Here is a 13,691-nt window from a genome sequence, read left to right as displayed (position 1 = left end):
ATTGAGCCCAATTTCATTTTCCAGTCCTTGGTTCCAGTTATGGGTGCAGCTCTGGCCACATTGTTGGGCAGACTAGACCGTGTATAACTTCATCTGCCATCATTTACTATGGTTCTGTGTTTTTTGTTCTTTTCAACCCAATGGAAGTTGGAAAGAATCATACAAAAAGGTTCAAGAATGTTGTCTTTCTCTTTCCATCTGTTTGTCTGTATGCAAAAAAACTGCCCAAAAATTTAACATAGAATTAAGCTGCTTGAAAGAAAACCCAGTAAAAAGACAGAATCACTTTGAAAATGGACCAGATTGCACTGGGGGGTTCTTCCAGAGATATGTTGCCCCCCCATGACCCAATGCATTTTCCTGGGAGAAGGAGTTCCAACTTCTGTAGCAGAGAATAGTTAACAGAATTGGATGAGACTTGGTCTGTGGGGGAAAAACAATAAAAAGACACAATGTTTGAAAATGGACCATATTGGACTAGGGGTTCCAGAGAAATTAGTCCAGCCCCAAATATTGAATGACCATGTGCTCATCAATCAGCTGGATCACAGCATGCTTGTAACAAGGACTGTAAGTTAACCTATAACCTTAAGATTTGGACCTGTTACTTTGTTCTATTTTATGCACAAATTCTCTGTTCTAAGATCCTTTTAAAAGCTATCTCTCGTTTGCAATATTATTTGTATATTAAATGAACCTGTTATGATTGTGGTCATAACCCCTCTCAAACTTACCTTTTTCCTGGTGGTCAGCTTAGCTGGCTTCTGTTTCTTTTGTCTGTCCTTTCTGAGCTGGCTCTCTCTCTCTGTGCTGGCGCTTCCAGCAGCATGACTCTAATTGTTTCACTTTACTACAGCTGTGTGTGTGGACTGAGTTAGCTCTACCTCTCTTTGGGTGTACTGGCTTCAAGTGCTTCACGGTGCTGCATTGGTGTGGGTTGGGCCTCTATGGGTTTCAGTGTGCTAGGTTTCAGTGTGCTGTATGCCTAGGTCTAGGGAGTGTGACATCATCTGGGAGGGCCTTGATAAGGAAGTGGTGTTCTTCCTTCAGTGCCTTGGCAACGGTGGTGTTTGCTTTAGGTAGGGTGGTGCAGTGTGCACTTCTGACTTTGTGTCTAGGTTCCCTGCTTGCTTTTGCTAAAGGTCCAGGTTAGTGGTTGTTCAGTGTGCACTTTGAGTTGTGTTTAGCTTTCCTGCTTTTCCCTTGTGGTTCCCCTGCTTTTCCCTCTTGGTTTTGGAAGCACCGTGATAGTTTGTGTCTAGCTTGCTAGAGTGGGGCTTAGGAAGCACCTTGTTAGTTTTGTAGCTAGCTTGCTAGAGTAGTGCCTAGGAAGCACCTTGATAGTTTTGTGTCTAGCTTGCTAGAGTGGGGCTTAGGAAGCACCTTGTTAGTTTTGTAGCTAGCTTGCTAGAGTAGTGCCTAGGAAGCACCTTGATAGTTTTGTGTCTAGATTGCTAGGGTAGTGCTTAGGAAGCACCTTGATAGGTTGTGTCTAGATTGCTAGGGTAGTGCTTAGGAAGCACCTTGATAGGTTGTGTCTAGCTTGCTAGAGTAGGGCTTAGGAAGCACCTTGTTAGTTTTGTATCTAGCTTGCTAGAGTAGGGCTTAGGAAGCTTGTTAGTTTTGTGTTTAGCTTGTTAGTATAGGGCTTAGGAAGTCCTTTTGTTAGTGTAGGCCTAGGAGTGCCCTGGTTAGTCCAGTTCCTTGGAGCACTGCTGTCTCTTCTGTTTCCAGGCCTGGTCCTTGTGTCATCCGGTATCCGGTAAGTCCTGCCGGCCACTCGAACCCAAGGGCTCAACCCTTGGGGGGGGTAGTGGCCAAGTGCAGGTGAAGCTGTACGGACCAGTCCAGTGTGCTCCAGTCCAGTGTGTTCCGGTCCGGTGTGTGTTCCAGTCTGGTGCGTTCCAGTTCAGTGTGTTCCGGTCCGGTGTGTGTTCCGGTCCTGTGTCCTCCAGTCCGGGGGATTCCAGTCCGTGTGTTCCGGCTCGCTGGGCAGTGCCTGCAGTCCCTACCGGTGCCGGTGTGTTTGCCCAGCGTTGATTGGTGGGTTTTGCCTGCTGCTGTCGCTTCTCGTCAGCAGCCCAAGGGCTCACGTTTGCTCCAGAGCCCGGCCCCGCGGGCTCTGAACCTGAGAACCTGACAGAACCCTTTTGAAGCTAAAAATATAGTCTCTTTGTGTTCTGAGTATATGGTATCTGTTAAGGTTAATCTTGCAGTACAGAACACTGCATTTCAACAGAGATATTTAATTTATTGCAATTATCACCTTTGGTGATTGGTGGCGAAATTAATATCCTAAAACTTATAAATGCAGCGCCTGCTCTTAAATTATAAACAGTAGCAAGTGCTCTAGAGCTCTTTCCCCCAAGTAAATCATTTCTTGTAACAATAAGTATTCAACGGAAGGAGGTTACAAAGGGCAAATGATAATTGAGAAAAATACCAAAGAAATAGAATTATGTGAAGGTGACCTTAGAGGTCAGAGTTGAAGAATACCAGATAAGTAAGAGAGAAAATATAAGGCATTAAGTGATTGGACAAAATTAGGCATCAGTAATCTGACAAGCACAACTTGTGGCAGTCAGGTTTTGTTAAGCTTCCAAAGGAAACAGAGAGAGATTTTATTTTCCTTATACTGAAATTTGGACTGATATTTAATTCAATTTTCTGTAACACTGGGATAAAATAATTGTTATTGTAACCATAAAAGAGAAACACTAATCTCAAGAGTGTTTGCCAGAAAGGCAGTCTTCTGTTTTGGTTGGCTTCCCTTTAGAGGCAAGAGGGTTGTTAATGTTAATACAGTCTTAATCAATTTATTGCTGTTATGATTGGGGTCATCAGAACCCCTCTCAAACTTACCTCTTTCCTGGGGGTCAGCTTCTTAGCTGGCTTCTGTTTCTTTTGTCTGTCCTTTCTGAGCTGGCTCTGTCTCTCTGTGCTGGCAGCTTCCAGCAGCATGGGGTTAATTGTTTTACTTTACTACAGCTGTGTGGGTGGACAGAGTTAGCTCTACCTCTCTTTGGGTGTACTGGCTTCAAGTGCTTCATGGTGTTGCATTGGTGTGGGTTGGGCCTCTCTGGGTCAGTGTGCTTTTGCCTAGGTCTAGGGAGTGTGACATCATCAGGGAGGGCCTTGATAAGGAAGTGGTGTTGTTTCCTTCAGAGCCTTTGCAACGGTGGTATTTGCTTTAGGTAGGGTGGTGCAGTGTGCACTTCTGACTTTGTGTCTAGTTTCCCTGCTTGCTTTGCTAAGGGCCAGGTTAGTGTTAGTGCAGTGTGCACTGGTGACTGTGTGTTTAGCTTTCCTGCTTTTTCCCTTATGGTTCCCCTGCTTTTCCCTCTTGGTTTTGGAAGCATTGCTGTGTGTAGGGCTTTGGAAGCTCTGTTGCTGATAGAAGTACTTCAGGGTTTGGTGTTGTTAGGAACACTACAGATTTTGCTGTTAGAAGTACTTCTGGTGTTTGTGCTATTGCGGTCTTTGCTGTTGGTGTTTGGTGCTTTAGAAGCACTTTTGGCTTATGTGTTAGCTTCCCTGCTTTTTCCTTGTGGCTCCCCTGTCTTCCCTTTTAGTGCTAGGAGCTCTTCTGGTTGCTTGCCAGAGTAGTGCTTAGGAAGCACCTTGTTAGTTTTGTATCTAGCTTGCTAGAGCAGTGCTTAAGTAGCTTGTTAGTTTTGTGTTTAGCTTGTTAGTGTAGAGCTCTGCTTGTAGCTTGGTGCTTAGTAGCACCTGTGTTAGCTTTGTGTTTAGTTCCCTGCTCTGTTAGTTTAGGGCTTAGGAAGTCCCTTTCTTGAGCAGGGCTTAGGAGCTCCTGTTTAGTATAGGGCTTAGGAAGTCCTTTTGTCAGTTTACTGTTAGGAACACTCCTGCTGGTTTAGGGCTTGGGAGCACGTAGATCAGTTTAGGTTTAGGAGCACTTCTGTTTCCAGTCCTGGTCCTTGTGTCATCCGGTATCCAGTAAGTCCTGCCGGCTACTCGAACCCAGGAGCTCAACTCCTGGGGGGCTTAGTAGCTAAGTGCAGGTGAAGCTGTGTGTTCCAGTCCAGGGGGGGTTCCAGTCCTGTGTCCTCCAGTCCGGGGAATTCCAGTCCAGTGTTCCAGTCCATGTGTTCCAGCTTGCTGGGCGGTGCCTGCAGTCCCTGCCGGTGTCAGTGTGCTTGCCCAGCGTTGGTTGGTGGGTTTTGCCTGCTGCTGTCGCTCCTCGTCAGCAGCCCAAGGGCTCACGTTTGCTCCAGAGCCCGGCCCCGCGGGCTCTGAACCTGAGAACCTGACAATTATTTCCAAAAATACACTCTTGCAAGAATGGGTGTCTATGAAAGCAAGAAGGCGCACAAAATCCTTAAAGTTTACAGGTTATATAGTCTTCTTTGTCTGCCCCTAAGTTTCTCATTGGATATTGATCACATTTACTCCCCACCCCCACCCCACACACACTGCATCATTGCTAATTATCATATAACAAAGCCTTTGTCGTTTAAGTTCTTCTGCTCATGTTGCATTTTCTTACCTGCAGACTTCCATGTGAAAGCTCTGTTTTCTGGCACATGGAATGTTTCACTTCCCCCCCTAACTCCCCCTCCCTTCCTTCTGCTCCCTTTGTTTATAGTTCAGAGCTACCTCACAGATGTTCAATCCTAGCTACTTTTTATCTTAGCTTTAAGGCCTGCCTGTCCTTGAAGCATGCTAGCAGTTTGGGCTTCTTACAACCCCCCTGCCTGCCTGTCTCTCTCTCCTGTCTCAATTTGCACACGTCTCTTTAGAGTAACACAGGGAAACACAGTTCCTTTGTTATTAATTCAGACAGCTATAATGTAATGCTTTCTGCTAGAAAGGGCTTTACACAATTATAGTTAGGGCCTAAACTATATATTCTATCAACTATGTTAAATGAAAAAGCAATATATTTATACATTTCTCACACCAGAATTACATATTAAGGGCATTTGATTTAAACTTTGTTTTAATTTGTTTATTCAGTCCTTACCTGCACATGTTCAGAACTGCTAAGGGGTCCCAATTTTTGAGAAGGAGATTTTAGTACATGCCCACAGCCCCGCCCCACTTTGCATTGGCTCCACCCACTACCTGGCTGCGCCCCCTGGCACACCTCAAACCCACGGCCATTTCAGAAATTATTTATTTAATAGCCTAACACCCTTTTCAATTAGCTTTCAGAGGCCAAAACCTCCTGCCTCAGGTCAGTATAATGCTGTTATGGTATCCTCTCCTGACCTGACGAAGGAAGTATTGGTCTCTGAAACTTTATTAACACAGCTACCATATTACTTTATCCTAAATTAAAAATAACATTATTTTCTTTACCTTTGTTGTATGGCCATTTACTTTTTCTAGTTGTGTTGCTCCCAATCTCTAGATTCTGCTTTCCTTCGTGTTCTCTTAACTCTTTTGCCAGGGTTTCCTGGCCATTTGTCATTTTTCTCTCCTTTTTCTTTGCTTTCTTCAATATTTTTTCTGCCTTTCTCTCTCTGTCCAGATTTAATTCATTCTTACTATCCATTCTTTAATTTCCTTCTTTTTACTTCATCTACCTATGGCTTTTCATCTTTTCTTCACCCTTTTTCTGCCCCTGCCCCTTCCTCTTATTCTCCAGTCTTGCACCACTCCTCTTTTCCATCCAGCAGCTCTCCTCTTTCTCTCCCCATCCTTCCAATGTCTCCCCTCTTTCTTTCTGTAACCTTCCATCCAGTGGCGTACCGAGGGGGGGGCGGTGGGGGCGGACCGCCCCGGGTGCTAACCAATGGGGAGTGTTCTAAAACTTCTACCTTATCTGCTCCGGCGCTCCGCTGCTCCGGCCATCAGTTTCGACTTCCCCTGGGCCCTAATGCTGCACTGGCGCGCCTTACACACCTCTGTGGCTCGGGCTCAGGCTGACTTGTCTCCTCCCAGCGGCTCCTCTCTCTCTCCCTCCCTCTCAGTTGAAAGAGACAAGTCCCGCCCATCTGACGTCATGACGCCAGACGCCTTCCTCATTCGCGTTCCTCCCCCTGCGGCGCCCTTCGCGCCAGTGCGCCTTGGCCTTCTGCCTTCCTGCTGCAGTAACGTCTCTCGGTGGCTTTGGGTTGTTTAAATTCTCACGATTCCAGGAAGTCCACTACTTCTTTGGTGTTGTGTTTGGTCTGGTTGTCGAAGTAGATGTTGCCTATGATAATTACATTGGAAATAAATTCCATGAAGCAAGGGAGAGAGACACTGGCCCTGGATTTGGAGTGCAGGAGAGAGGGAGAAAGAAGGTTGAAGAACATGGGAAGGGATGGGGATACAGAGCAAATGCTGAACATGGGGGAATAGGGACAGAAACACAGAGGGGAGGTTATGGATAGGAGAGAGAGGGAGTAAGATGGAATGACAATGAACATGGAGAGAAAAAATTCAAATAGATGAGCAGAAGATGGATATGGATGGGGAACAGAGAGTGGAGAGAGAAAGATGGTGAGAAGGGGAGATGCTGGAATGCATCATGTAAAAAGGAGAGAGGGAGGCACATGCTGGATAGAAGGGAAAGAAAAGGCAGACAGTGGATGGAATGGGCAGATAAAGCAGAAACCAGAGACGACAAAGGTAGAAAAAAAGATTTATTTATTTGCTTTAGAATAAAGTAGTATTGGGCTGTGGTGATAAAAAATGAAAATAAGGTGATCTTTTTGTTGGACTAATTTTAATACATTTTTGGACTAACTTTCAAAGACCAAAACCTCCATGCTTAGGTCAGAACTGGACCATAACAGCAGTATACTGTACTGACCTGAGGAAGGAGGTTTTGGCCTCTGAAAGCTAATTGAAAAATGTATTAGTCCAATAAAATGGTATTATCTTATTTTCTATTTTTTTATTTTATTTCTATTTGTTAATTTGTAAAGTGATGTTGCATTGTATGCTGGATCTGGCCTCTTGGGGTTCAGTTTAATTTTAGTTTGTGGTTACTTTACTTGGTGAGCATGTATCGATGTTCTATATCTATGAAAAAGACATGGTTTCTGTTGGCAGAATCATTTTTACTAATGTCTTGGTTAGTTTTACAATGGGTGTATTGATGTTCTAGTGTTCACTGCAGTGTTTAAGATACTGCCTTTCCCAGGTACACCTATGTTGTGTGACTCATGGATTATTACTAAAATTAATATTTTCATATGGGGGGGTGTTAAAAAATGATGGGCCCCGGGTGTCAATTATGCTAGGTACGCCACTGCTTCCATCCAGCATCTCCTCTTTCTCCCTACCCTTCCATCAAGCGTCTTCCCTCTTTCTCTCCCCATCCTTCCACCCATTTACCCTCTCTCCCGATCCTTCCATCTAATGTCTCTCACCCCTCCTTCTATCCAGTGTTTTTCTATCTCTCTACCCTTTTCTGTTCAGTGAGAGGAGAGAGGAGCGGCTGCACAGCAGACAGCCAATGCCTGAAGGCTGCCTGCCTTGGAGGCCCGGGCCCGGGGAATTTTGTCTCCCCTGCCCCTCCCCTCGGCGGCCCTGCAACCTAGTCCTCGGGGCACACCCAGCCAGTCAGGGTTTTCAGAAAATCCCCACTGAATTCAATGGGGATATTCTGAAAAGCCTGACTGACTGGCAGGCTCATTTTCGAAAGAGAAGGACGCCCATCTTTTGACACAAATTGGAAGATGGGCATCCTTCTCACAGGGTCATCCAAATTGGTATAATCGAAAGTCGATTTTGGACGTCCCCAACTGCTTTCCGTCGCAGGGATGGCCAAAGTTCAAGGCGGTGTGGCGGAGGCATAGCGGAAGCATAGCAAAGGCGTGACTTGGGCGTGTCTAACACATGGAAGTCCTTGAACCATAATGGGAAAAAAAGGGATCCCTGACGAGCACTTGGACAGCTTTACCTGGTCCTGTTTTTCTTACGACCAAGGCACAAAAAAGTGGCTGAAATGACCAGATGACCTCCCCTTACTACTCCCCCAGTGGTCACTAACCCCCTCCCACCCTCAAAAAACATCTTTAAAAATATTTTTGCCAGCCTCTATGCCAACCTCAGATGTCATACTCATTTCCATCACAGCAGTATGCAGGTTCCTGGAGTAGTTTTAGTGGGTGCAGTACACTTCAGGCAGGTGGACCCAGGCCCATCCCCCTCCCTACCTGTTACATTTGTGGAGCAAACAGCGAGCCCTCCAAAACCCACCACAAACCCACTGTACCCACATCTATGTGCCTCCCTTCACTCATAAGGGCTATGGTAGTGGTGTACAGTTGTGGGTAGTGAGTTTTAGGGGGGTTTGGGGGGGCTCAGCACACAAGGTAAGGGAGCTATGTTCCTGGAAGCATTTTATGAAGTCCACTGCAGTGCCCCCTAGGGTGATTGGTTGGTGTCCTGGCATGTCAGGGGGACCAGTGCACTAGAAATGCAGGCTCCTCCTGAGAGGTATTTGTAATGTTTTGTATTACTTCACAATGGGGCTCATTTTCAAAGCACTTAGACTTACAAAGTTACATGGAGCCGTATTTTCAAAAGACTTAGACTTTTACTATGCCACGGTAGTGATTTTAGCTCGTGATAGAAATCAGCTGGCGGTAAACACCGAGATGCCCATGAGTGTCTCGGCATTTACTGCCAGATGATTTCTACTGTGAGCTAAAACCGCTACTGCACCTTAGTAAAAGAGACCTCCTAAGTGCTTTGAAAATACGCCTCAATATGTCTGATACAGTATTTTGGATTTAGATCACACTTTTCTCAGAAGTAGCTAAAAGCAAGTTACTTTCAGGTACAGTAGGTATTTTCTTGTGCCTGGAGGACTTACAATTTAAGTTTTGTACCTGAGGCAGTGGAGGGTTAAGGGGTCCTTTCACTAAGGTGCTCTGAAAAATGGCCTGCAGTAGTGTAGGCATGGGTTTTGGGCGCGCGCAGAATCATTTTTTAGCGCAGCTGTAAAAAAGGCCTTTTTTAACATTTTGCCGAAAATTGCCACACATCCATTTTGGGTCTGAGACCTTACCACCAGCCATTGACCTAGCGGTAAAGTCTCACGTGGTAAACGGGCAATAATGACCTACATGCGTGCGTCCAATACCTGCAGCAGAAATCAAATTTTTCAGCCGCGCACCAAAAATGAAATTACCACAAGAGCCACGTGGTAGCTGTGCAGTAACTTCATTATGGCGTGCGTTGGGCGCACATAGACGCTTATACGGCTTAGTAAAAGAGCCCCTAAGTGATTTGTCCAAGATTTTAAGGAGCAGCAATGGGATTTGAATCTTGGCTTCCCTGGTTCTCAGTTTGCTGCTCTAACCATGTTATCTGTTCTTGATGTTTGGCAACTCAACTGAAAACTAAGCCTATTATTATTATTTTAAATTTGTTTTTGTTACATTTGTACTCCGCGCTTTCCCACTCATGGCAGGCTCAATGCGGCTTACATGGGGCAATGGAGGGTTAAGTGACTTGCCCAGAGTCACAAGGAGCTGCCTGTGCCTGAAGTGGGAATCGAACTCAGTTCCTCAGTTCCCCAGGACCAGAGTTCACCACCCTAACCACTAGGCCACTCCTCCTGATTATTATTGAAAATAATGTTGTCATTGGGTGGGGTTTTTTAAAAAATTATCCACCCTGCGTGTTAAATATGTGTCACATCCGTCGCTCCCTCCGGCTGCTCCTCCGCTGGAAGCAGGAGCCGGCGTCCATCGCGGCGAGGGCCGGCCTTCTTGAGGCTGCGGCGGAGAGCCGGGGTTCGCCGCAGCGATAGCCGCCCAGTCCGGGGCCGGCAATCGTGGCTGCCGGGCTCTCGATCACCGGCTATGGGGTCCGTACTCGCGCCAGTGGGGAGAATGGTGCTGAGACGCGATGGCTGGCGTCTCCTTCACTTTCGGGCGCGAGAACCCGAAGCTCCGCCTCAGAGGAGTTAGATTGGGAGGCCGGTGCTGTAGTCCCGCCTGGGAGGTTGGACAAAGCCAATCAGAAGAATTCTGTCAATAACCGGGTTCTGATTGGCCGGCCATGTCGGCTGGGGCTGGGTGGTTGAATGCAGACAGTATTTAAGGAGCAGGCCTGAGATAGGACATTGCTTCAGGTTCTGTTTCCCGAGGCCAGTCTCCGTGTGTTCCAGTTTTCAGTTCGTTTTCCTTGCTCTCCTGGCTTTGACCTTTGCATTGTTTTTGGACTTCTCTGCTAGCTGCCTGCCTTGACCTATTGCCTGTTTCGACTACGCTGTGAGCTGCCTGCCCTGACCTAGTGCCTGTTTCGACTACGCTGTGAGCTGCCTGCCCTGACCTGTTGCCTGTTTTGGACTCCTTTGTTTTCCTCCTGCCCTCCTGGCTCCTGGTTCCAGTATTGGGTCAGTTCGTCAACCCCGCGGTTCCGGAAGTCCCGTTGGCCGCCTGCAGCTGGGGGCTCAACCCTCGGTGAACGGCGGTCGCTGCGGGTGAAGACTTGGGGTTGCATGGCTGTCCTCTGAGGTCCTTCGGGGCCTTGCGGGACCTAAGGGCTCACCTTCTCTTCAGACAAGACAATATGCTAGGTACACCACTGACAGTAGCAACCCTAAAAAATATATTTTGATTATCTGACTTTAGAGTGGTTTAGGTTATTGTATATGTAGTCTTAAAAATAGTTTTCAGTATTCTAGGCAGAGTCACTGGTCAGAGTGGATAAGACAGAAAATGATGCAGGGCACAGACATACCTCCACACAGCTGCTACTATAAAGGCAGTGGGAACTTCAAGTCCTAACACATTTGCTAGGGTGTGGCTGTATCACTGAGCAGAAGAAGGAACTTTCACTACACACAGGCTGCTGAAACCTCAGACAGGGATGCCATCTCCAGGGATTATGCGGAGTGCTGCTTAACCCAGACAACATCCTGATGCTGAGTGCAAATGGGTGGCAGCAGGGGCGTAGCCAGACTTTGGCGGGAGGGGTCTAGATCCTGAGGTGAGGGGGCCGCCGACCCCCCCTCCGCTGCTGCCGCCGCCGCCGCCACCACCACAACAACAACTTTGCCCTCCTCCCCCCGCCGCCGACCATGTCGACCCCACTCCCGCCGCCAACCCGCCGTCGCCTACCTTTGCTAGCGGGGGACCCCAGCCCCCTCCTGCAGAGGTCCTCTTCTTCCGGCGCAAGGCTTCATTCTGTTTCTGTGAGTCTGACGTCCTGCAGAATGAAGCCTTGCGCCGGAAGAAGAGGACCTCGGTTGGCGGGGGCTGGGGTCCCCCGCCAGCAAAGGTAGGCGATGGCGGGTTGGCGGTGGGAGGGGGGGGGTCAAGAGGGTCATCGGCAGGGGGTCCAGGGCCAAATCTATGGGGGCCCAGGCCCCCGTGGCCCCATGTAGCTACGCCACTGGGTGGCAGTGCTCTCCCTATCTTAACTCATTCCTGAAGTATATAGCCATGCTTTAATGATTTTTGCCATTTCGTGCCTAGAAGGAAACAGGTACATAGAGTGTAACTTCTACACCCATCTCTGTCCTGTTATAGGGATAGGGTTTCCCCTGCCAAGAAGGTGAATCATGGAGTGAACAGTAACCGAGAAGGTACTTCCCATGTGAACACAGAAAGAGCACGTAAAAGAATACGCAATGATTCTGTCGAGCTGTTCATTTCACCTTGTTCCACACCCATCAACAACTCAACAGTTATACCAGGAAAGGAAACTACACCCACCACTACTTTTTTAGACAGGATCTGGAATACCAAAATAAAGGGGAGAGAAAAAGGAAAATACCATCCGCATGGAATGACATACCAGGACAAAGAGAGGGGGTACCAACTAAACTACAGGATGGAGTTTCAAGGAAGAAGGAGAGGACATGGCAGGGGGAGAGGTTGGACTTCAGGCCACCACTGCTGTCCGTCGTACAGGAAACCGACATTCCAATAGTTAACCTCTCCAATGTTGAGCTGTCGGACACAGAAATCTCAGTTCTTAAAAAAGGCCTCAAATTTATACCCATTAACATTTATGATCCATTACAGACTAGGATAGATCTATTCAGATTCGAAAGGAAGCTCAAACTCACACATTTTTTTGCTAATGACAACTCATCCAACATTGACCCTTCTATGGTTAAGCGTTCTTCCAAATGGATTCCTCCCGGACCCACAGACCCCTTGATGTCAACATTTCATCACTGTGTCATATGAAACATTGTACTTCTAGAACAAAGGAAGAATTTTCTTTAATCTCTCTAAAGAAGAGAATTTAGCCCTTAAAAACCTTAGATGCAATTATGATATTACAATCAAAACTGCTGACAAGGGCGGCGGGGGGGGGGGGGGGGGGGGGGGGTTGTTATTATGAATACTGTCAATTATATCAAAGAAATTGAAAGACAATTATCAAATGAACAACTTTATTGCATATTGGACAAGGATCCCACAGAAGAGCTTAGGAAAGAGATTAATTTTTGGGTTTCCTTTGGCTTTGATTCTGTTTTTTGACACTGAAAGAGAAAGAATTTCTAATGACGGACCACCCTATAATACCAGTTATATATGTACTTCCAAAGATCCACAAGACTCTTGTGAATCCCCCTGGTAGGCCTATTGTGTCAGGTATAGGTTCCATCCTCGAACCTTTATCCATCTTTGTGTATTCTTTTCTGAGACCTCTCATTCCATTGGTTAAATCATACATCCGTGAATCTTCACACGCCATCAATCTGTTGCATGAGTTTGATGGCTATTTGACAGACATTATTTTGGTCATCTTTGACCTGGAATCGTTATATACTAACATTCCTCAACAACATGCTGTGAAAATCATCACAGATAGCCTGAATGACAGAGATAGGAATACTAGAGTACCTACTGCTTTTATTATTCAACTTGCGTCTATAGCCCTTTAGGAGAATTATTTTTGTTTTCAAAGCAGATTCTATAAACAAATCAAAGGGACTGCTATGGGGACCAGTATGGCCCCTGGTTATTTCCATTTTATATGTGGCCTCTTTTGAGCATCAATCTTTGGAAACACATCCACAGGGCCGCCGAGAGATTGGGCCGGGCCCAGGGCAAGGCTGTCGCCGCCGCCGCTGCCGCTCACCTCCTCCATCCGCCACCGGGCCGGGCCCCCGGCATTGAAATCACAGTGCCTCTCACCTCTGTGTGAAAGTGCTACAGGCAGCAGGGCAGCAGATCGCCTCCCTTCAGCCCTCCTTCCCTCCTTGAGTTCTGCCCTCGCAGAAGTTACGACAGACAAGGGCGGGACACAGGGAGGGAAAGAGGCCCAAAGGGAGGCGATCTGCTGCCCTGCTGCCTGCAGCGCTTTCACATGGAGATGAGAGGCGCTGTGATTTCAATGCAGGGGGCCCGGCCCGGTGGCAGACGGTCGACAACAGAGGGCAGGTGGGGCTGTGGCGCAGGTCCCCCTTGGAGGCCCAGGGAATTTTGTCCCCCCTGCCCCCCCCCCCCCCCTTCTCGGCATCTATGCACATCCATATCAAGAACTGCATTTCTGGAGGAGATATACTGATGGCGTCCTTGTACTATGGAAGGGCAGCATTGAGAAGCTTAAAGAATTTTTACTACATGGCTAAATAGTCTTGATCAAAATTTGAGATTTACAATGCATTATGATTCAAATGAGATTCCATTTCTGGACATCCAAATCAAGAAAGACACATACAGTTTCAACATCACAATATACAGGAAACCCACAGATAAGAATCACTACCTTCATTTCCAAAGTTATAATAGGAACCTCAAGGAGAATCTCCCTTTCAA

Source organism: Microcaecilia unicolor, chromosome 1 (assembly GCF_901765095.1).
Source record: "Microcaecilia unicolor chromosome 1, aMicUni1.1, whole genome shotgun sequence".
Classification (NCBI taxonomy): Eukaryota; Metazoa; Chordata; class Amphibia; order Gymnophiona; family Siphonopidae; genus Microcaecilia; species Microcaecilia unicolor.
The sequence above is the reverse complement of the archived record's forward strand: the minus strand, read 5'-3'. Positions refer to the sequence as shown.